Consider the following 22,065-nt stretch of genomic DNA (forward strand, 5'->3'; position numbering starts at 1 on the left):
GCAAACAAGGTAAAATGTACTCAGTCAAATAGTGCACTAACTGAAGATCCATTATACTTTCTGTGAAGCATGTGTTTAAAAACCCATTCATGTGAAAAGTAAGTGTCACAGAGGGGCAGAAATAACAAGCGATGTTGGTCGGGGTCCAATTAATCTCAATTGTTCAATAAAAATACAAGAAGACTTTAGGAAACAACTGAACGTTTCCTGTAAACGTGCAGCGGAACAAGGGTCTCAAGATAGATTTGTAACATTCATGCATGGGTATAACAATCTTTTTTCAGTTATTTTCAAAAGGTGTCTTTAAGGCGGATCCAAATTCCCAATCACAAGTTTGTGATTAATTTAAGGGTTGCTGTAGTGAGTCATTCACATGGTCTGGTTTGGCTTAGCTTTTACACCGGATGTCCTTCCTGATGCAACCCTCCCATTTACATGAGCTTTGGACTGGCACTGGGGAGCTGCAATGACTTGGTGTTAGGGGACTGGCTGGGAATAAAACCCGCATCATCTGCACAAAAGTCAGCAGCATGAACCACTACACTATAGGGTTGGGTGTTGTTATTGTTACCCAACCTGATAACAATTTCACAATTGGTACCGGTTCTGAAACAGTGCCCGAATGATCCCACGCTGCCTGCAACTGAAGTCAGGCCAGTCAACCACTGCTAGACCATCACTGAGTACACACTTTGTTCCAGTATTGCAGTTCTTAACCAATTAAATTATTTTTCTACTTTAATGTGAAGAAAACTGATAACTACATTCTGTTATGAACTACTCCATGTTGCCTTTCACATTGCATTGTGTATTCATGCTTGACATTTTGTCACAATGACAACAAATATTGAATTGCTGCTTGTAGGTATTCGTGCTGTGAATGTCAGCATGAAAATCATTGTGTCCAGCAATATGTGCTAAACACTTGATGTACAGCAATGGAGAGACAGATTGTGGTTTGCATGTGTCCCTAAGAGTTCATGTGTTTCAGATTTATTAAGGTTTAAGAGAGAATATCCTGCTCTCAGAGGTAGAGGTTAATCCTCTGGGGGATTAGATTACAGCTACCACTATTTGGAGAGCTGCATTACAAGTGATTTTAATGTCATTTTTGCACTTACAAAAGTAAAAATATTCAAGCGGTAAAAGTAACAGACCACAGAACTCTGATTTATTTGTACAACTTGGTTATACAGTCACAGCAGCCTGCAGTCTACTAGACGCAGTGAGGTTCCTGGCTGAGGAGTCCTTTGGATGATTGTGGCTGATAGTGATGCTCTTGAGCATCATAAAAGTATTTGTTTGACAGCACCCATTGGCTGATACAATACTCAGAACAATGGGGAAGTCCAAGGACCTCAACTGAGATCTATGAAGGAGAATTGTAGATTTACACAAGTTGAGTAGGTCTTTTGGACACAATTCTAAACAATTGGAGACTTCATGATCATCACTTCAAAAAATTGTATGTTGGTATTGTATTGTATGTAGGTACAAGTTATTTGTATGGGTCACCACTTTACCGAGGTCTCAAAGACCCATACTGTTATCCTCATATGAAAGGAAATTGGAATAACCCACGAACCCCCAAGGCTCAAGCTTGCCATGATGTGGAAATTGCTGGAATACTAGCGTCACTATTGACAGTAAAGGCAGTTTGACATTACCATGGACTGAAAGGGTGCCAACCAATAAAGAAGTCCCTGCTCCAAAATCAACACAGTCAAGCTTGACTGAAATTTGCAGCTGCCCACATGGACAGGTAAGATGCCTTCTGAACAAATGTTTTATGGTCAGACGAGACAAAGATGGAGCTGTCTGGAGATAATGACAATATGTTGGAATAGTCGAGGTGACTCTGTACTAAATGTCAAGCATGGTGGTGGTAACATCTTGCTCTGGGGCTTTGTTTTTAAAAATCCTTGTACATTTTACGGAACACACACATGCAGGAATGCAAGGAGAAATGTCAGATGAGCGAGGGGGCGTGAAAACGGTGACTGCGCCCCTGAGCTCAGTGCCTTGCTCACTCAAGTCGTCAGGGAGCAACAACTAGTTTCACTTTCACATATACATACATACTGCTACACCTGGAGGACAGCGGGAGCGCTGTGAGGGTCATGTTTTTTTACTTCTCCAGTGCCTTTAACACCATCCAGCCGTCACTACTCAGAGTGAAGATGGAGAGTGTGGGAGTAGACCAACACCTGACTGCATGGGTTATAGACGACCTCACCAACAGACCACAGTATGTGAGGCTCCGTCACTGTGTGTCTGACATGGTACTATGCAGCACAGGTGCCCCTCAGGGTATGGTGCTCTCCCCTTTCCTCTTCACCCTGCACACCTCGGACTTCACACACAACTCCACACAGTGTCACATCCAGAAGTTCTCAGACGACACAGCCATCGTTGGTTGTGTTTCAGAGGGGAATGATCTGGAATACAGGACGGTCATCAGGGACTTTGTCAGATGGAGTGAGCTTAACCAGCTGCAACTCAACACCAGCAAGACAAAGGAGATGATCATTAACTTCCAGAGGAAAACATCTCACTTCACACCGGTGAACATCCAGGGAGCGGACATAGAGTTGGTAGACAGCTACAAATTCCTGGGTGTTCACCTTAACAACAACCTAGACTGGTCCGTCAACACCCACGCCCTCTACAAGAAGGGCCAAAGTCGCCTCCACCTGCTGAGGAGACTGAGGTCCTTTGGTGTGTGCAGGACTCTTTTACGGACCTTTTATGACTCTGTGGTGGCCTAAGCCATCTTCTATGCTGTGGGCTGCTGGAGAGGGGGCAGCACGGACAGGGACAGGAGCAGGATCAATAGACTGATCAGGAGAGCGAGCTCTGTCCTGGACGGTCCTCTGGACTCCGTGGAGGAATTGGGGGAGAGAAGGATGTTGGCTAAGCTGACATCCATCATGGACAACACCTCTCACCCGCTACATGACACTGTGGGTTCCCTTAGCAGCTCCTTCAGCAGCAGACTGTTACACCCACGGTGTAAGAAGGAGAGGTTCCGAAGGTCCTTCATACCACCGCTGTCAGGCTCTACAACACCTGCACCACTTGAACCATGTTGTAGTCACTATGTATTCTTTACTTGCGTATCTTGCTTGCTGCTGTAACAAGTGAATTTCCCTGCTGTGGGATAAATAAAGTACAATACAATACAATACATAATGTATACAGTATACTATATATGCACAATACTGTATATACTGGATTGTATGTATACACAAATACATATGTTGGGATCTGACTGGGGTAGGGGTGATAGAGTCAGGTCCAATTGAGGTTTGGTCCGGAACCGGCGGCCTGGAATGCGTGTCTATTCTCCTAGGGGTGTTGCGAGTGGCCCATACAGGGAAGCCTACCTCCTTGCAAGGGGACGAGCCAGGTTGGGGCTTGTTTCTGGACAAGACAGCTCAAGGAAGATTCAGTAGGCCACAAAGGCAAACAACAAATTAGTGGTTAATGCTTGTCTTCTTTTCTTGACTGAAGAACATGTATTTGATAGCACTTGACATGCTATCCTTTTCTGTCCTCTCCGGTCATTCCTTGGCTAACAGGTTGAAAATGCAACTGTGCTCAGCGGACAACACTCAGTGAAACACAGGATGCCATACTTGGCAGCCCTCCGCTGTACCCCGCTGCAAGTGGCGCAACACTTACCAGCTCTGACATGTAATCAGAGCATGTGTACACCTCGGTGGGCCAAAAGAGGCAATGAGCAGCTGGAGCCTGAGCGACTCAACACAGAGGACGCACGCCAGATGCGATGCCACTGTTTGTACACGTTTGCTCTTATAGCTAGAATCAGAACAAGTACAGACGTACACCCAAAAGCACAAACTTATAATGCTCTGCTGTCCTTGTGAAGGTCATAGCCAAAAGATACCCAAGAGCTCCGTAGATGAACAATGACTGCACTGCCGTTATTGCTCATTGCTGGTTTGGTTAAACACACATACCCCTGCACCTCCCTCTCGCCTGAAGTAGTTATGCTGAAGGATCTGGCTGATTTAAGGGTATGAGGCTGCCAAGAGGGCATTAACTTTTGAATGTACAGCAAGCATTATATCCCGCCCTCTTCTTGCTCCGAGTACGAAAACTACATCCTGCGTAACACACACACACGCATTAGTTACACTTGTTTTCAGCTTATGATCGCGACTTGGCAAAATGGCAACATTTCGCTACTTACGTTAGCTATCACTGAATGTATAGCCTGTGGTAACAACACCATAACAAATTGTTGATTGCTTGTCTGAGACAGTTTTTGTGTACGTGCATCAGCTACTAAGTTCACGTATACCAGACAGCTGTGAGTGACAGCTATGATGCCAGTCATCTTATTTGGCCCAAACAACATTTTTTATGAAGTTATATTGTAGTTGTGATAACTATAAACATTAATTTGTTCAAACTGTTCTTTTAAACCACTTTCGGGAACATATGCTAGCCAGTGGTTGTGTTCTTATATTTTTGGGTTGAAAAAAATGTTATTTAGAGCCAGTGACATATAGCAGCTTTGATAGGTAAAAGGATGGAACATTGTAAATTGTTTTTATCTTTTATATCTATACACAATCCCAACTCAGGTCTCTCATGCACGTTTGCATGCTCTCACTCTGCCTTTGTTGGCATACAGAGTTTTATTCAAATTGCATAGCATTTGTTCTGGATGTTTTTTTCCTTCGTGTGGATTCACTGCAGAATTAAAGAGGGGCATCCATTAATACCCAGACCACATTACAATTATCCAGATTATATCCATTAACAACACAATAACTTTTGATACAAGATTTGCATAAAAGGTGTGGATTGAAATTTTTCCAATTCCACTTGTCCAAACTGGGGCAGTAACCTACCAGATATAGTAGATAGGGCTTTGGTTAAAAAAAATACTGCACTGAGTGCAGTTAATGCCATCTACAGGATAGGTGGGTAGATAGAGGGATGAATAGATGTACTGTATCAGTGTGTGTGTCTTCTTAGTCTGGTGACACGCAATGTCTTACAGCCAAGACCATGACCATCCTTTGAGCCAAGATGATTGATGTGATTTAGTTCAGTAAAGATTGCATACAGCCTTGTGCCCCCACATCATACTGTAAGTGTCTGTGAGTCGCAAGCAAGTCACAATTCCATTAGATTTATGCTGGACAAGTGGCTGATGGTGATGTGCCCAGACATGCCAGACACTTGTCTATCATTCTGTGATCTGACTCAACCCTTCAACTCTTTCCGGATCAGTGTTCCATCTCTTGCAAAGGGTGGTGGGCTGCTGCCACAAAATATGTAAATGGGGCTGTTAAAGCTCTCTTGCTTTAATTATTCTTTAGATTTTATGAGTCAGTGCTTCCAATTATGGATCAATGTTTCGTTTCTGCACCCCTGGCTCTGTGGAGGCATTTCCCCCCCTTTCCGTCATTGCAAAATGCTTCAGAATTTTGGTACATCGCTCTTATCACTGCTCCTGTTGTTCTGTGGAATACCGAATTTCCCCAATGCTTCTGATATGCACACTGCTATTATTTTCTATTTATTTATTTATTTTTATAGAAGTACACACATCATCACACTGGATGTGTGTAATTGCGCTGATAATAATTTAGCATTTATTCAGCTCATAAATGTTGCATTAGAGGAAAGTCTATTACTCAATGTGAGACTGTTAAAGGTTTAAAACGGGTCATCAAACAAATAATTTAAGTGAACAAATAGGTATGAGTGACCAATTTGTTAATAGTTGCAGCTATTCAGGTGTTTTAGGTGTCAACAAGTCATTGATCTGATGTACTTAACACTTGAACAGCCATGCAAGAAGGCATTTCCAGTGGTACTGTAAGAAAGAAAGAATGAATTATTGGCCTGCATGGAACATACAGTCGTTCTCTGTCTAATTATTTTTCAAAACCTGGAATGACATCGTAGCAAGCCCTCATCTTCCAGGATGAAATGTTGGACAATCAGTTAATTGCAATAAATTTGGGCCGCGCTACAGATGTACTCTACTTGAAAAATGAATGTCCTTAAAGGGTCACTGCCATGATTTATCAACTTAGCTTCAATATGTTATGTATTGTTTGTAATTATGTTCTACATTGTTTTTTGAAAGCGAACGGTAAATCCGCAAAAATTCATTTATAGTTTATGTCGCAGCAAAGCGTCATTTCCGGAAGTGACATCAGCGGAGTAACATCTCTCAGTTAAAGCCAAGTAAACAAACGCTACTCGAGGTAGCTCGTCAACTTTCTTCTGTATAATTTTAATCAAAATAGTAGTCATGCTAAAACGTTGCTGCCTGCAGTTCACAGTATCCCAGTGATGCTGTAAGTTTGTTTTCTTTTTCAAAAGACGAACGTTTTTTAAACTACAAGGGACGAGGCAAGTACAGAGAATGAGAGGCAAAAGGATGCCCACCCTTAGTTCTGTTCTTTGCAGTGAACAATTCACTGTTGTAAAACGCATATTAACGCATTTTGAAAAAGGATGCTATTCCTGATGCGGTACACAGGAAAAAAAAAAGACAAGAAGAACAACGTCAAAGTTTCCACAGAACATGCTTAGTGTACATATTGTATTCTAAACACTATTCCACCATAGCAACAAGCCCGTAAAGCATTATACATGTTATGTAAACATCTTTTCACAGCGATATGTTGACGGTGGGGCTCAGGGCGACGGCAGCGGAATACACAAAAAAAAAGGCTATAAAGACCCCTTTACGCTCATTAAGAAGCTGATTTAAAACAATAATTGAAGGATAAACGTCACCTTCATGTCACTGCTGCTTCCCATCCCCCTACTGCCACCCCCACTGAGGAAATCAGCCCCATGACTCTGGCACCTGGCCAAAATAAAAGGCAGCTGGAGATAGTCAACCAAGCCAGGTCAGCAGGGCTGGACCATGTTAACCCCCGGGTTCTGAGGACTTGTGCTGCTCAGCTGACTAGGATCCTGCACTTTATCTTCAACCTGAGTCTGAAACTATCAGGAAGGGGACAAACACTTTTTTTTACACCACTGTATATGTATTGTACATACATTACATTGTATGTACATACACTGTACACTTGGATCAGTTGAGGAGTTGTGCAGATTTTGACCATGCATCACTTCCTCTCCCCTTGTGATTCATGGGATGTTAAACCTTAAGTAGAAGTCAGTCATGCCTAAATTTTGTCTTTGACAGTAATTATACGAAACAAAACATTTCTGATTTATAAATCATGACAATGGCGACTTTTATATTTCTCTTAATGCGTGTTTCTGTTGCGATTATATAATTCCTAATGTGCGATTAGTGTGTATGTGTGTTTTGGGCATTAGATTCTTAGGACCGTACAAGTTATGTGAGGTTAAATACCTTTCATTTAGAGCTCCGTGACACTATTTCATATGATGTTGGCCCGCATCCTGCTGCTCCAGCAAATTAAACATCTGGCGACATCGTCCTTATTTACCACTGACCTGTTTGCAAAGCTCACGTTGTATTATTGAACTGATCCGTCAATCGTCAACGCATTTTGTTCCACACAGAGCCAGCACTTAACCTTTCACAGGGTGACAATCCTAGATTACAATTCAGTACTATTGATCTGATCATTTCAGACCTTGAGGTCAGTGGGATCTGTGGGTTCTACTGGTTCTGTTGCCATGTCAGCAGTGGTTTGGTAAATCTTTAAGGACTTGGACACATCCAGAGTCACAACGCCTACAGGTGCAGGGACACTTCCACCACAGACACAGCCCAGGTTGAGCCTATCAGTGGGGAATCAATGACTTTATTTTAGTGAAAGTACACATACTCACACGCACACACACACAGGGCCATCTCTCCCCCAGGGCTCAGTGTCTGCTGCCCCCTAGTGTGTGTATGGATCAGCCAACAGCCTCTCTGCTCTGTTCCCACAGTGGTTAAAGCCTATTATCCAGCTTTGGGATGAAAATTGTGTGTAACTGTGGGAACGACTAGTGTATTTCATTGCCATGTGCTATTTAGATTGTTTTCCTGTAAATGAGACAAATATTGAGTGCATCTAACTGGGAAGTGATGCCTGCTGCACGTCTGAGGTCACCACTGATGATAACTACTCTCATTAGGGATCCATCACACCATGGAGCCTACTTCCACTGATGGATCGTAATGTTGTGGAGAAATATTTAGTTTTGATTAGATAGTTGTTGGCATGGTGCACTTCATTAACTCTAAGATGAAGAGATTTTGTTCGCTGGGAAATTATATGCTACAGTTTAAGATGGGCTTCTACATTGACTGTAGCCCTCAAGGCTATCTGGAGCAAGCTGAGCAACAAATATACATACCAAATATTTTCATTGTGGTGTAGTCAACCCTTAAAGGAATATCAGTGGTGGGTGGTGCATGTGTTACCTGGGCCTTCAGTAGGGACTTAGCAGACGCAATCCACCTCCACATCACAATTAAACCAACCAAAAAATATACAAAAATGTAATATAACATGATATGGCATTACAGAGAGGTATTTCACATATCAGGGATGAATACTGTAATGCTTAGCTAGACGTAAGTTGTAACTTTCTCTTTAGTTATGTTACTGTCTCCCGCAACCATGCCAAAATAACAACAACAAAGCTTAGCTGTTCCCTCAACAAACAGCCGTCCTCCTCAATACTCACCCCCACACGCACACACACACGTACACACCCATACACACAGTCATGTTCACAGACAGTGGGCACTAGTTCGCTAAAATACCATTGTAAATTAAAAAAAAAAAAAGACCAATTAACCTTTCATCTTGAAGATCATCATCACTGATATCCCTGACTTACATTTCAGTCAAATGTAACAAGTGGAAACTCCCCAACACTACAACATTATCTGGAGCAGTTCAGAACCAATATGTATATATACAATAACATGACAAAAACATAACATTTTTCAATAAAATACATCTACATACCAGAAATGTACGTTTCTCCTCGGCCAGCCATTGTGGGCATAATTTGACTTGTCGAAAAGATTTGCTCTGCTCAACCAAAAGACCAAAATTCTGATGTTATTGTGGGCTTGCTAGCTGACTCTGTGAGGGAAATCTGAAATCTGATTGGTTAAAGAAACAGCTCCATTGCTGACAGTGGACCAGCACTACTGATTCAGCAGGCCAGATTAGATTGACATGGCAACACATGGAAGCTGAAATCTGAACAACCAAACATACGCATATGCTAGTGGAAGCATTGCAGGCAAGAGACACGCTACAACATGAAGATAATAGACTGTTGGGAATAAATTAACAACATTTTATGGAACGCATGCTAAAATTGCAGTTTTAAATGTAGGACAGTGCTTCTGATAGTTTTTAGGTCAAAAGAGAAGGCATTGCTGGCCCTGACTGCACACCACTGACTTTTTGGGTTAGATCTGTTCGCCATAAAAATACATTATTTTACAAGGGTGGGCTGAAAAGTCAATTGGCTGACTAAAAAGGAGATATGCCACAGTAATGAAAATTGGTATGCATTAAATTCAACCTTTCCTGATACTAACTGCATGATTTCCTTTTACATAAACCCACATTTGATAAATAATTCAGGAAATGGAATAGTACTACTCGAGACATTTCATGAAAATTGACCAAATTTGGCACCGTAGTGTTGTCAAATCTATATAGAAAAAGGGGTTAGCCCTCTAAGATATTCATGCTGACATGCTTGCTACATTAGGGGTGATGCTCCAGCTTTATCAACTGTTTTATCAACAATTCAGGAGGGGTAGAGAGAGCCCTGATGATGACCCAAGGTAGGGACGTCCTGCCACAGCCACTACCCAAGAAAACATCAGCCATGTTCAGCACACGGTGATGGATGACAGGCGCTGTTTTACAGAAAGCAAATGCTGTTTCAGATGCTCTTTCAGCTAATGCTACTTGTTGCCATGAACAAGTAGAGAAATTTAGCACAACAAACTCGGTATGTGAAAGGCTTCGGCTTGGTGGGTGCCTCTGTGTTTCAATGCTCTTGCACATAAGTCTGTGGTTGCAGTGGCTGCTGTGCACGACTGTAGCTGGTTGAACACCCTCCATATTTACCAGATTTGGCACCACCTGACGATTTTCTCTTTCCCTACAAAAAAACACTTGTCGGCATTATGAGACCGATGATGAGGTCATATCTGCATGTTGAGGACTTTTTTGAGAATCAAGAGTTTGCGAGAATCCAAGGGCTGCAACACCGATGGAAAGGGAGACTGTAAGATGAACCATATTTGGTCAATTTCAGCCATTGCATCATGGCCAGGCTCTGAACTTTTCAGCCCATACTGGTATATCAACCCTTTCTGTACTTGAACATGTTCATTTATTTGAAATGTAAAATACAAAATGATCTTCTCATGCCTATTTTGTGTGCTAGATTGATGCACACAAAACATGAAAGTAATGTTTTATCATTTTCATTTTGAAATAATTTTTTTCTTAAATAAACAACCATTCTTACCAAGAGCATGGTGCTGAAAACCGAAAGCAAATCCTGTGTTTTATCTTGTTTTTCCTCACTTTAGGACATTATCTCGTGCCATGACATTTGCTGCAGGCATGGTATGGAAAATACTGTAGATATATATTTGCATATGTATGGAGCTTGTAGTACATTTATAAAGGGATAGGACTAAGCTTGTATACTTTAAAAGAGAGGAGTTTCACATAACACTATAGTTGACTATCTCTTCTTTGGTTGAGCCAGTTCAGAGACCTGTAAATGAATATGGGCTGACGTGCCATAAATCAATGTTATTGCTTTAGTATGTTGGAAGAAATGGTCGCAATATGAGGGATGTTCCGGCATGCTTGAGTGTATCTTTCAGCACAGTCTATGCATCGAAAACTCTTCACCGTGTTTAAATATAGCAAATCGGCACACATTTGAAGCACTCACACATGCATGCATATGTGCCATCATGCTCTGACAAACAAATGCATTCAGAGGCAGTGCAGTGTTTAAAATTTAATCAGATGGATTTGCTTGACAAGTATTGACAGGCTGATGTTGGGGGTTGTGACGTCTGCCAGTGAGTGCTTTGCTGGAGGTTCTTCATATCTAGAGAGAATAAGAAAGAGGCTACACAAAGTACGAGGAAAATGAAAACAACATATGGTGGAAAAAAATGTGAAATATGCTCGCAACATCATGTCTCCAAATTTTAAGCATAAATTTTGGTTTACACATCAATTTTAATGGCAACGTTTTCCAAGTCTGTTCTTCATTCTTGTATAAATGTCTATCCAAACCTCCAGTGGCCACTATACTCCAATATATGTTCGCCTATGCAACAGCCTCCAAAGCCGCCATTGCTGGTGCAACCACATTCATCACAATCATTCTCATTCCTGTCTTACCGTTATTTGACAGTGTTTCAGGAGAAGATTACACCTTCTTCTCTCGCTGTCACCACCTTTCTTTTTATCCTGGAAAGGTTGAATTGCACGAGTCCTTTGGGGATACACGTCTACGAGTGCTTTTCCACCTTCACTCCACCACTGTGCAACCCCCCGCTTCCCTTTGGCTTTTTCTGCCTCCCCTCGTGTGTTTCTTCAATGACATGTATTTGAATGAGACCTCATTGCCATCTAAAAAAATACAGTACTAGTGGAACTTTTTCTTCAGTACAACACTCAAACTACAACTACATAGTATAATAATGCTAGTTTTTTTTTAACTGCAAATTAATGCTAAAGTTGTTTTAAACAATGCTAAAATGCTACTCTCAACCATATTAACAGTACAATAGATTTTTTTTTGTTTCTTTTTGTTGGAAAAAATAAGCAACACGAGCAGAATTGACATTGATATTCACCTGACTTAAAAAAAAATCTAAATAATTAGACCACTAATATGCAATAATATGGAGATGTATGAAGTATACTATTAGATGCAAAATTGATTATGTTTTTAGTGTTTATTGTTAAAACAGTATTACATGTAAGATTTTTCAACTGTGTGTGTGTGTGCCTGTTGTACATTTCACTGTATCTTTTAAATACAGTGAAAACATGTAACATTTGCATATTTTCAGCAAAAGCCATCACTTGTTAGTATTTGAGTTAGATAGCATGGCTGAGTGATTAGACAATATATTTAATGACGTGTGGGTGTTGTTGACAGGAACAAATCCATGCTGTGCCATTGCAAGTGTGAGCAAACACACACACAGTTAGGTCAGGAAGTATTTGGACAGTGACAGAGCCTTTACGATTTTGCCTTTATAGAGCACCATAATGGATTTAAAATTAAACAAACACAATTCGATTGAAGTGTCCATCCATCCATCCACTTTATATGCCATTTGTCTTCATTTGGGTTGCGGGTGAACTGGAGCCTTTTCTAGTTGACTTTGAGTGAGAGGCGGGGTACACCCTGGACTGGTCCAAAACAACATTAGCAAACTCAACTGTCCTCTCTGCACACAGCAGTATACACAAGCAGGACTCATGCCGCGTTTACAGACACTTGAGAATCACAAAATTCTTTAACTGTACCGTACAGAGTGCTGATCCTCTGTAATACAGTAATGATCAAGCAGTGTAGTGGTCTTATTGACATGGTTTGGCTGTTATTTTTTAATTACGGTTTCACTTAATTATTGTATTTGTTGTTTCATTACTGCATTTTATGTCCTTTATGTCAGTGGTCCCCAACCCCCGGGCCGCAGCCCGGTACAGGGCCGTGGGTCATTTGGTACCGGGCTGCACAGAAAGAAAAAATAATTTCCATTATTTCATTTTTTTGTATGTTTTATTTTGAAAAGTGTCCGGATTCTCTCTGTTACATCCGTCTCATTCGACGCATGTCCATCGTGCATGTGCTAACTTTATGTAATGCCGCACAGATAGACTACTACCGTATTTTTAGCATTTTTCTTTCAGCTCATATTTGGTGTCAAATGCTGATACTATGCAGGAATGCATAAAGGTAAGTTTTGATGACTTATTGAGTGCTAATGTGCACATTTGTCTCAAGTTAATTCATGCTAGCACACTGCCTTTTACCACACACGTCAAACAGCCATGTAATCATCTCTCTGGAAAAACTTGGCTGGAACTTGAACTGGTGGATGGTGGGTCGGCATTCATTTTGTGCTTTTAATTTGATGTTATTCATGTCTTAGTTTGACACAATACATAATAAATAAGATAAGTTAGATCGCTATAATGTTTGAACCCCACCCCCACCCCCCCACCCGGTCCGCGGGATATTTGTGGGAACACAAGCCGGTCCGTGGGTCAAAAGAGGTTGGGGGCCGCTGCTTTATGTGTTCTGTGTACAGTGAGTGACTAAGGAATTGATTTAGGTATAATTCAGGTGGAAGATCCAACTTACACAGAAATTCGTCACAGTCAAGGAACGGAACACATAGGTAACCCAAGGACCACCTGAACATGATAAGATTAAAATCTGCGAAAATTCAATATAAAGAGCTTAGTTAGAGCTGTTACAGTGTGTTGTGGAAAATGAGTTCCTCATTTACTGACTGGTTTGTTCAGATGGATTAAACAATATTGAGGCTGTCAAAAAAACATGTTTTAGAGTAACTGATAAATGCGCACCATGGCGAGCCACACCTCTCCGTTATGACGGCAGACGACGGCACAGTGTAGCGTCCCCATGCAGTCACACAGAGTCTGGCGCTCTTTTAAAACTTTTGTTCCACTGAACGCATCAACAGCAGTGCAATTTCAACACCATATACTGTATGTATATTAAACTCTGTCTCTAGTCCTCCGAACAACACTTCCTCATTCTCACCACAGGACTGCAAGGTGCATTCATGGACACTTAGAACATCACAACATCTTTATTATGTGTGTATTTATGCTCTAAATAAACAGAAAGAAAAAGAAAAACAATAAGTGGATGTTGTAATCATTCACTTCGTAACTGTATTGCGGAAGTACAACTTGCTGCATTTATGTATGCTCCGAAATCCTATAAAATACACTGAAAACATTCTACTTTACATCTAAATTACATGCTGTCTTTGAACGCAGCCCCTCATTGCTCGCAATAGCATGGTTCACATATGATTGAAATATTCTCCTACTTTAAAGGGACTACTGTTGGGCAAATAGAATTTCAGACATGGGTTCGAGCCCACGACGGTGCCCGGGGATGGCTGAAACAGGCAGGTTGCCCTGTAATTTGTCTTTCTCGTAATACAATACAGTAAAACTGGGCATATTTTAGATATACATTCATTCCTCGTTTATTGTGGTTAATTGGTTCCAGACCCGAGCATGATAAGTGAATTTCCGTAAAGGAGGATTCCTTATTTATAAATGGAATAGTGTCATAGTTATGGCTTAGATCACCCGTTTATGAGCTACAAAATATGTTTTTTAACATTATTAGAGCTTTCTTGGCATGAAATAATACCCCATTAGTCACCTTTACATTTGTATTACCCAATATAGTAGATATAATCAGAGAAAATAAGCCATTTAAGACATAAATAAGATTCATGCTCATGTGTGTTGTGTTGGACAGGAAGTGATGTCGAGGGTTCAGAGTTGAGTTTTAGCTGGATTACATCCACAACAGTAGCCCGGTTTATTATTATGACGACGATTATTATTTTGACTATTATTATGATTATTGTTATGATCATTACTGTGCCTGTTGCGAGATAATTTAAACACGCAATAAAAGCCTAGAATACTACATTCAAAGAGCGTGATTTATTAATTAATATCTGTTTGGAAAACTGTGATAGAGCAGTGAAATTCAAACTGTGATGTGGAGAGGTAACTGTAGTTGCATATTGGTGATTAATTTAATTGGTCATTAATCATGATTAATACATTTGAAAACTTTGATTAATCTGATCAAAGTTCATTTGACAACCCTAAAAAAATGTACGTATATATTTTGCAGTTTAAATAACAATTAATCACACTTGCAATACAATTACTACAATGGCGTTGCATGTGTGCAACCTGAGCACCCATTTTAATTTATGATACTAGCGTTTGGGTGGTTTGTGGTGGAGGGACAACTGTGCTATGGTGGTAGCAGCGTCTTGTTGAATGCTCATCAATTTGACTGGACCAGTTAAGTTTTGCATGTACAGACGCCTGACCCTACAAGATTTCGTGTGTGTTGAGATGTTTCCCATTGGACATTTTGGTCGGCTATACAAATTTAAGCTGACCATTCATGCGTATAACCAGCTAACGCTTGCTTATGCCTGCTAATGTAAAGTCAAGCATAGCTCTGTGTGTGTACAGTGTGTTCTGGCTTCATTGTACTGACCGGTTTTCCCTGGTTCCAGCTGACAGCGCATGCCAACAGTAGAGTTTCAAGCACCACTGAACCCATAAATTTAAAGTTTTTCCCACTCGACTAGTCATTTGGATTTTGCGCATGGTACTCTGCCCCCCCGCCACCACCCCCGTTGCGCACACACACAGCTTTATACGGCTTTTCCTGTGGTTCCGTCCGTCTGCATTGTCATCTTCATCAGCCATTCTGTTTCCATACAACATCCCATGTTTTTGTGAATCAGCACAGTTAGCTGAGCCTTGTCACAGCCCTCCCATGGTATTTACTCGTTGTCGCTTATACATAAATCATACACAGAAAATAGAACCTGGCTTGACCTTCAAATGTTTTGCAAAAGTTCTTATTGATGTAATAATACTCTCACTAGGTGGAAAAATAAATATTTAAGTGTCACTTTATTCATGTGACAAAAGCTCTTTATGCATCAACTTTTATTCTCGAAAGCCAATTGGACGTGGAGAACAGATGGTTCTGGCTTCATCGGTGGGGATTAAACAAGGAGTGTCACAATGACACAGTGAGTTTGATCATGGGACAAAAGGAGCTCTTTCAATTAGAGCTTTTTCTCTGGAGGAATCGTCTAAAGGGAAGATTTCTAATAACGCTCTCCTTTCGTTTTTTCTTTTTAAATCTACTTTTCTTTAGCCCGGATTCAAGAGGGACCTGACAAGTTTATTTAAGGGTAAGATGAAGCTAAATCACCTCGAAGAGCATTTTTCTGGTCCTTTGACTGTGTAATGAATGACTACAGAAGCAAAACAATACAAATGCCAGCTTTTTGACAGCACATTTTTAATAGGATGTGAATGGCCGCCAAAAACAATTTGTATGTACCTGAAAGTCACTAGTTCACAGCAGCTTATTAGTTAGTCATTCTGTATTTGCAAAGCAGAACTGAAACTGTTACTCGTTTATCTCATTTATAGTTAAATGGATGTTCTATTATTCTGATCATAGATCAATTATTAAAAAGACACCTTTCCACTCAAGTGTCATAGATGGGCTGATTTTTATTTGTTTGGATTTTTATCTGAAATTAGTTTTTTCCACAGAAAACACATCGGTTTTTACATGATAACGTTTTTATGCTTTACTGATCGTTTGTTTTTTTGTCAAGCGCTGAGATTTAGCATTTTGTTCGGCAGTCCCTGAACATAGTTGCTGTGAGACGCAAAAGTGGATCTTATATACAGTGGAATTTCGGTTAGCGTCCACCCTGGTTAGCATGTGTTTCGGTTTCTACGCTCTATAGTGTTGGTAATTTCCTCAGTGATTGTGATCAGTGCCATGGAAGTTGAAATGTTAGCTCTGTATCCGTATAGGCTGTCTGCGAGTAATTCATTCTTATTAATAAATTTGTCCAACCTGTTTTTGAATAGCTTTTCAATGATTTTAGAAAATTGTGGTAATAAGGAAACCGGTCGGTAGTTTGTGAATTGATGTTTGTCTCCATTTCTTAAAATGGGAACTACTTTAGCTGTCTTCATTTTGTTTGGGAATTTACCAGTCTGGAATGGTAAGTTATTAATGGACGTCAGCGGTTCTGCGATCTCATTAATAACTCTTGTCGTTTCCATTCCTATTCTGTTGCAGTCGGTTGATGTTTTTGCTTTACATTTATTAACAATATCTTTTTTGTCACCTCAGTGAGGAACATGAAATCAGGATGTCTGTCTAGAATTTCATTCCTATCCTCTACTGCCAAAAAATTTGGGATCGTTTCTTCCAATTTTTTGTAATTGTCGTAATTATTAATTAAGTAATTATTGAACCTTGCAACTACCTTGCTCATATTGCCATTTTTGGCATTTCCCTCTGTGATATGATGAGGGTAGTCTGCTTTCTTAGTACCATTCCTGATAATACTGTTTAGGATGCCACATGTGTTAGTGTACAATAGGGCGTGTATCTTGTTGCGTTATTAATACACTGTGTGAATCCAACTGTGTTCTTAATGCTTTTTTTTTTTTTTTTTTTAATTGCAAAACGTGTTTGTTAGCACCCTATTGGCTTTCTACTACATGGAAACAGGAAGTCAGCTATGTCATCAGTCAACCACAGAATGTTTTTTTTTATATTTTATAGTTTTACAACTATAGAGTAAAATGCATAAAACAGGTTACTTAAGGTTAAGGTTACTTTTATCTTCATTGAAGACGTGACTGTTCCCAAAGACACGATGTGGCAGCGAGATCACCTGTGATGATGCCACCTTCCTGTTTTGTCATGTGTTATTTCTTGAATTCAGTAGTGTTTCTCACCTTTCTTTGGCTTCACTTTGGGTTATTGAGGTCAGAAACACCATTAAATCCAAGCACTAACTCATGGCAATACAGGAAGGTGGTGTCTCGCTGCCACATTGTGTCTTTGGGAACAGTCATGTCAAGAATCACATCTTCAGTGAAGGTAAAAGGAACCTGAAATGTGCATTTATCCCTTTCATTCATCATTTATATGAATCTATGTGCATTTTTAATTGTTTTCTGCATGTAAAACTATAATAGTAAAACTATAACAAACATGTTTTGTGTTAAATTTTTTGGCTTTCTGGAACATATTAATTGGATTTACATTATTTCTTAGGAAAAAAAAACGATTCGGTTAGCATCCATTTAGGTTAGAGTTGGACCTTCTGGAATGAATCAATGACTATAACTGAGGTTCCACAGTATAATTTCCACATTGACTTTGATTGTTCGTCGATCGTCTTACATTAGTATTCATTACTGGTGAGTATGTGTACATTTTATAATTTTGTGTGTGAGGCATATTGAAGAGAAAAGGCAAGGGCTCTAGAGTTCAATCTAATGTCATAGTTCCAACAGTCACTCTTATTGAAAATGTTTTTCCGACATCTGAGGACGTCAACGTCAAGCTAGCAGGAGGATTTGGAAGGGGAATAAGCTGTGTGTTAAAAATAGACATTTTTATGGGGGTCACAATTACCTGCACTTTTTCACCTTTTGCTGGTGGCCCTGGATAGTAACCTCCAGGAAAAGCGTGGATCTACGGTATTCACTATTTAAAAAAACAAAAACATTACATGATGCACCCGTGATTGAAAAAATTAGAAGTAAAATAAATAAGGGAACACATAATTATCACAGTGTAACTCTAAGTCAATCACATTTCTGGAATATCAATTTTTCTAGGAAGAAAGCAACAAGGAGTGTAAACGAATTTGGCCTGCTGTTGTGCAAATGGGACAGGCAACAGGTGAAAATGGGAGACAATTACAGACGCTGTAGTCCTATTAAAGAAAGACTTAGCAAGTGGTGTCCCATAGTCCATGTCTTTCTTATCTTTTGTGGTTACTTTTGAAATGTTTCTGGTGATCTGACTACGCGTGGTAGACAGAGGTGGTATCTGCAGAGAACACAGCAGTTGCTCAGCTAAGGCCGCGCCTCGCCTTAATCCTTTTCGTTTGATTTTCTTATTATTATATACAGAGCAAATTACAACATATAAGCAGCACACTTTAACCGGGACGTGAGCTCAGAGATGTGTCGTTTAATCTATCAAAAGAGATTTATCAGCAGCAGTACAGCCTCGTGTTTTATCACACAACACAACACAGAAGAATGACCATATGGAAATATTACATCAACGTTGTTAATGTTGATTTTACAGCTTAATTGAAAGTCATGGAGAAAAGTGAAAGTTAAATACGTGTCATATTTTGCTGATTATTTTTGGCTCAATTAAAAACAGCGTTTGGTTCAATTAGGTCTTCAAGCAGCAAATTTAACAAACGCTCACACAGAACAGCGCAGCACATAAAAAGTCAATCCATCCATCTATTTTCTATGCCGCTTATCCTCACTAGGGTCGCGGGTATGCTGGAGCCTATCCCAGCTGACTTTGCGAGAGGCGGGGTACACCCTGGACTGGTCGCCAGTCAATCGCAGGGCACATATAGACAAACAACCATTCACACTCACATTCACACCCATGGACAATTTAGACTAACATGCATGTTTTTGGAATGTGGGAGGAAAACGGTGTATTACCAAAATATTGAAGAACGAGGCGCAGCCCAGGCAATCATACATTACATTAGCATGTAGCATGTTCACAGTGCTTCGGTATGTAAGTATGTCACTGTGGGTATTTGCACAAGGTCAGTGACGTTTGTTGGCCTGGCTTGGGTTTGAGTTAAACCACAGCTATTTCACAGATAATTATCAGGCTGAGGTCAAAAGCATGGCATTCATCCATGGGTCCTTGTTGCTAATTCAATTAGACCCCAGTGTAGTGACAGCGAAATTAACACTTTCCCCTAAGAGGCCTTGGGATTTGCAAACTAGGAGGGAGGATGCAGGCTCAGGATACCATATGGGTGCCTGTGCATGAGTAACATTCAGGAGAGGTTCTATTCAATTAAATACATCAAAAAGGGTCAAGTATAGCAGCCAAAGCTGCAAGTAGACTGTCTATGCGTGGCACAAATGTTGGTTTATTGTTCCTCTTTTTTCCATCTGCTTTGAAATTTATTGGCCATCTAGATTTACTGCGAGCAGCTTTGGTTTTTAAGACACTCCAATTAAAGTTGCCATAATGAACTGCTTCCCTTTGTATAGACTGAATTTATGGCAGCAGCAGATTTGTTCATAGAGACTAGGCATAATTTAAAAAATAACATATACTTGAAAAGACTCCTAAATCTGCATTAGTCCAGAGTAGAATCTCCACTATTTTTGACTCTGTGATTTGCTAAATGCTAATGGTAAGTTTGAAACCATCAGAAGTCTACTTTATAAGGTGCTTTTCTATACAAACCAGTTTCTCACAGTGCATTGTTTCTGAGCATTGGAACAATCAGATCAGATTCACACCTCTTCTAAATCCAAATGTGATATGAATCGAATGTTTGTCAATGCCACTTCACCGTCAACAAACTGATCGGATCGACCCAATCAATGTGAGCCTGACGTCATGAGAATACAGAGATACAAATCCATGCGCTTCTGTGTAAGCAACATGAAGGGTCAAGGGTGAAAATGTTGCCTGATTTTAGATCCTTTCAAATGCTGTTGAAGGGCCATTAATTTGAAATGATTTGATCAAGCTTGCCGGTCACTATCATGCACACTTGTCAGAGATAAGAAGAAAAGAGAGAAAGCAAGATGTTTCACTTCTACAAACAATAGCATTCCCTAAAGAACAGGAGAGCACCTATTTTTAATGATTATGATTGTTATTCAGGGCAGTTAGTGTTCATGTTAAGATAGGTATCCCTCAACATGGATGCAACAGAAACACTTTGCTGTATTGTATTGTGTAATGTGTACAGTTTCTTGAAGAAAGTGTGACCAGCTAAAAAGCAGAAAGGCGCTTATGAGCAGTGCAATCATCTCTGCGTTTTCATCATATTTATTTTTTAGGGCACATTCCAGGTGCCTTTGAGCTAAAGCTGTTCTAAGGTGAAGAAATTTCACTGCTGAGAAATCTCTCACACAGGCTGCAGAGCAATGGACCGTTACTAATATAAGTAATTTAAAGACCGGGCCAACCATGTTAGGCAGCAAAGTACTGTAGGATAGTCATTTACAGTAGACTACAATACACTACACTTACATACTTACAGTAAATACATTTCAATATATCAGCAACACCATTCATGATGCAATGCAGTTATACACAACTGCTAACTACAACCAATATTTTAAAATCAATACTACTTTGTGCAAATTTAAACTGAGTATAATTATTGTTGGCATTTTTTGATGCACATCTTGACTCTCATGCTGTATTCACTAGGCCAATCGTACAGTGCTTGGCAGTGAGGTTCATGGCTGGTGAGGCCCTGAATCTTTTGGAGTATGTTTTTTTTATGTTGATACAGGCTGCCCATTAAGAGGATAATCAGAAAAAGAAGCGACTAATTCACTTTTGTTCAATTTTTTGTTTACAAATACTTCTTGGTGCCATTTTATTATATATTATTAACTGAAAGACATTTGTGGTCTTACCTTTTATTTGCATATGAAGTACATGCGCCTGATTCTTCTACAGGAAAAGTTCTGATATTTTGTTGTTAAAGTCTGATCACCTTCTGTTGAGTTTGTATGAGTAATCCTCTATCTTGGCAGTCAAGTTTATTCATTGATTTGGCAGAGCGGCCGCATGGTGGCCGAGTGGTTAGCATGTTGGCCTCACAGTCAGGACATCGGGAAGATCTGGGTTCGAATCTCCATTGGCCATCTCTGTGTGGAGTTTGCATGTTCTCGCCGCACGCGCGTGGGTTTTCTCCGGGTACTCCGGTTTCCTCCCACAATCAAAAAACATGCATGTTAGGTTAATTGGAGACTCTAAATTGTCCATAGGTATGAATATGAGCGTGAATGCTTGTTTGTCTATATGAGCCCTGCGATTGGCTGGCAACCAGGCCAGGGTGTACCCCGCCTCTTGCAGAAGTCAGCTGGGGTTAGGCTCCAGCATACCCCCGACCCTAGTGAGGATAAGCGGCATAGAATATGGCTGGCTGGATTTAGCAGCGCACAAAAATACTGCTAAATCCTTGCATGTTTTTCATAATAACCTGATGCTGCACTCATGGCATCATGGGAACTGTAATTTTTTAGCCATAAATTAGCTGCATCATTGTTAAGCCAAAGGGATCGAAGTGTGTGGAACAACAATGTAGAACTGTAGAGAAGAGCAGACGTATTAATTAAATGACAACTCTTCGTTATGTGCACGAGGCAAGTTGCAGTTGAACTCCAACAG

The 22,065-nt window shown here is 40.2% G+C and overlaps 1 protein-coding gene across 3 annotated transcripts in view; it reads left to right on the plus strand.

Moving 5' to 3' along the window:
- Positions 1-22,065, plus strand: part of si:dkeyp-14d3.1 (transmembrane protein 132C) — a 191,348-nt gene that overhangs the window by 107,887 nt on the left and 61,396 nt on the right. The window lies entirely within an intron of this gene.

Source organism: Dunckerocampus dactyliophorus, chromosome 4 (genome assembly GCF_027744805.1).
Source record: "Dunckerocampus dactyliophorus isolate RoL2022-P2 chromosome 4, RoL_Ddac_1.1, whole genome shotgun sequence".
In the NCBI taxonomy this organism is placed as follows: Eukaryota; Metazoa; Chordata; class Actinopteri; order Syngnathiformes; family Syngnathidae; genus Dunckerocampus; species Dunckerocampus dactyliophorus.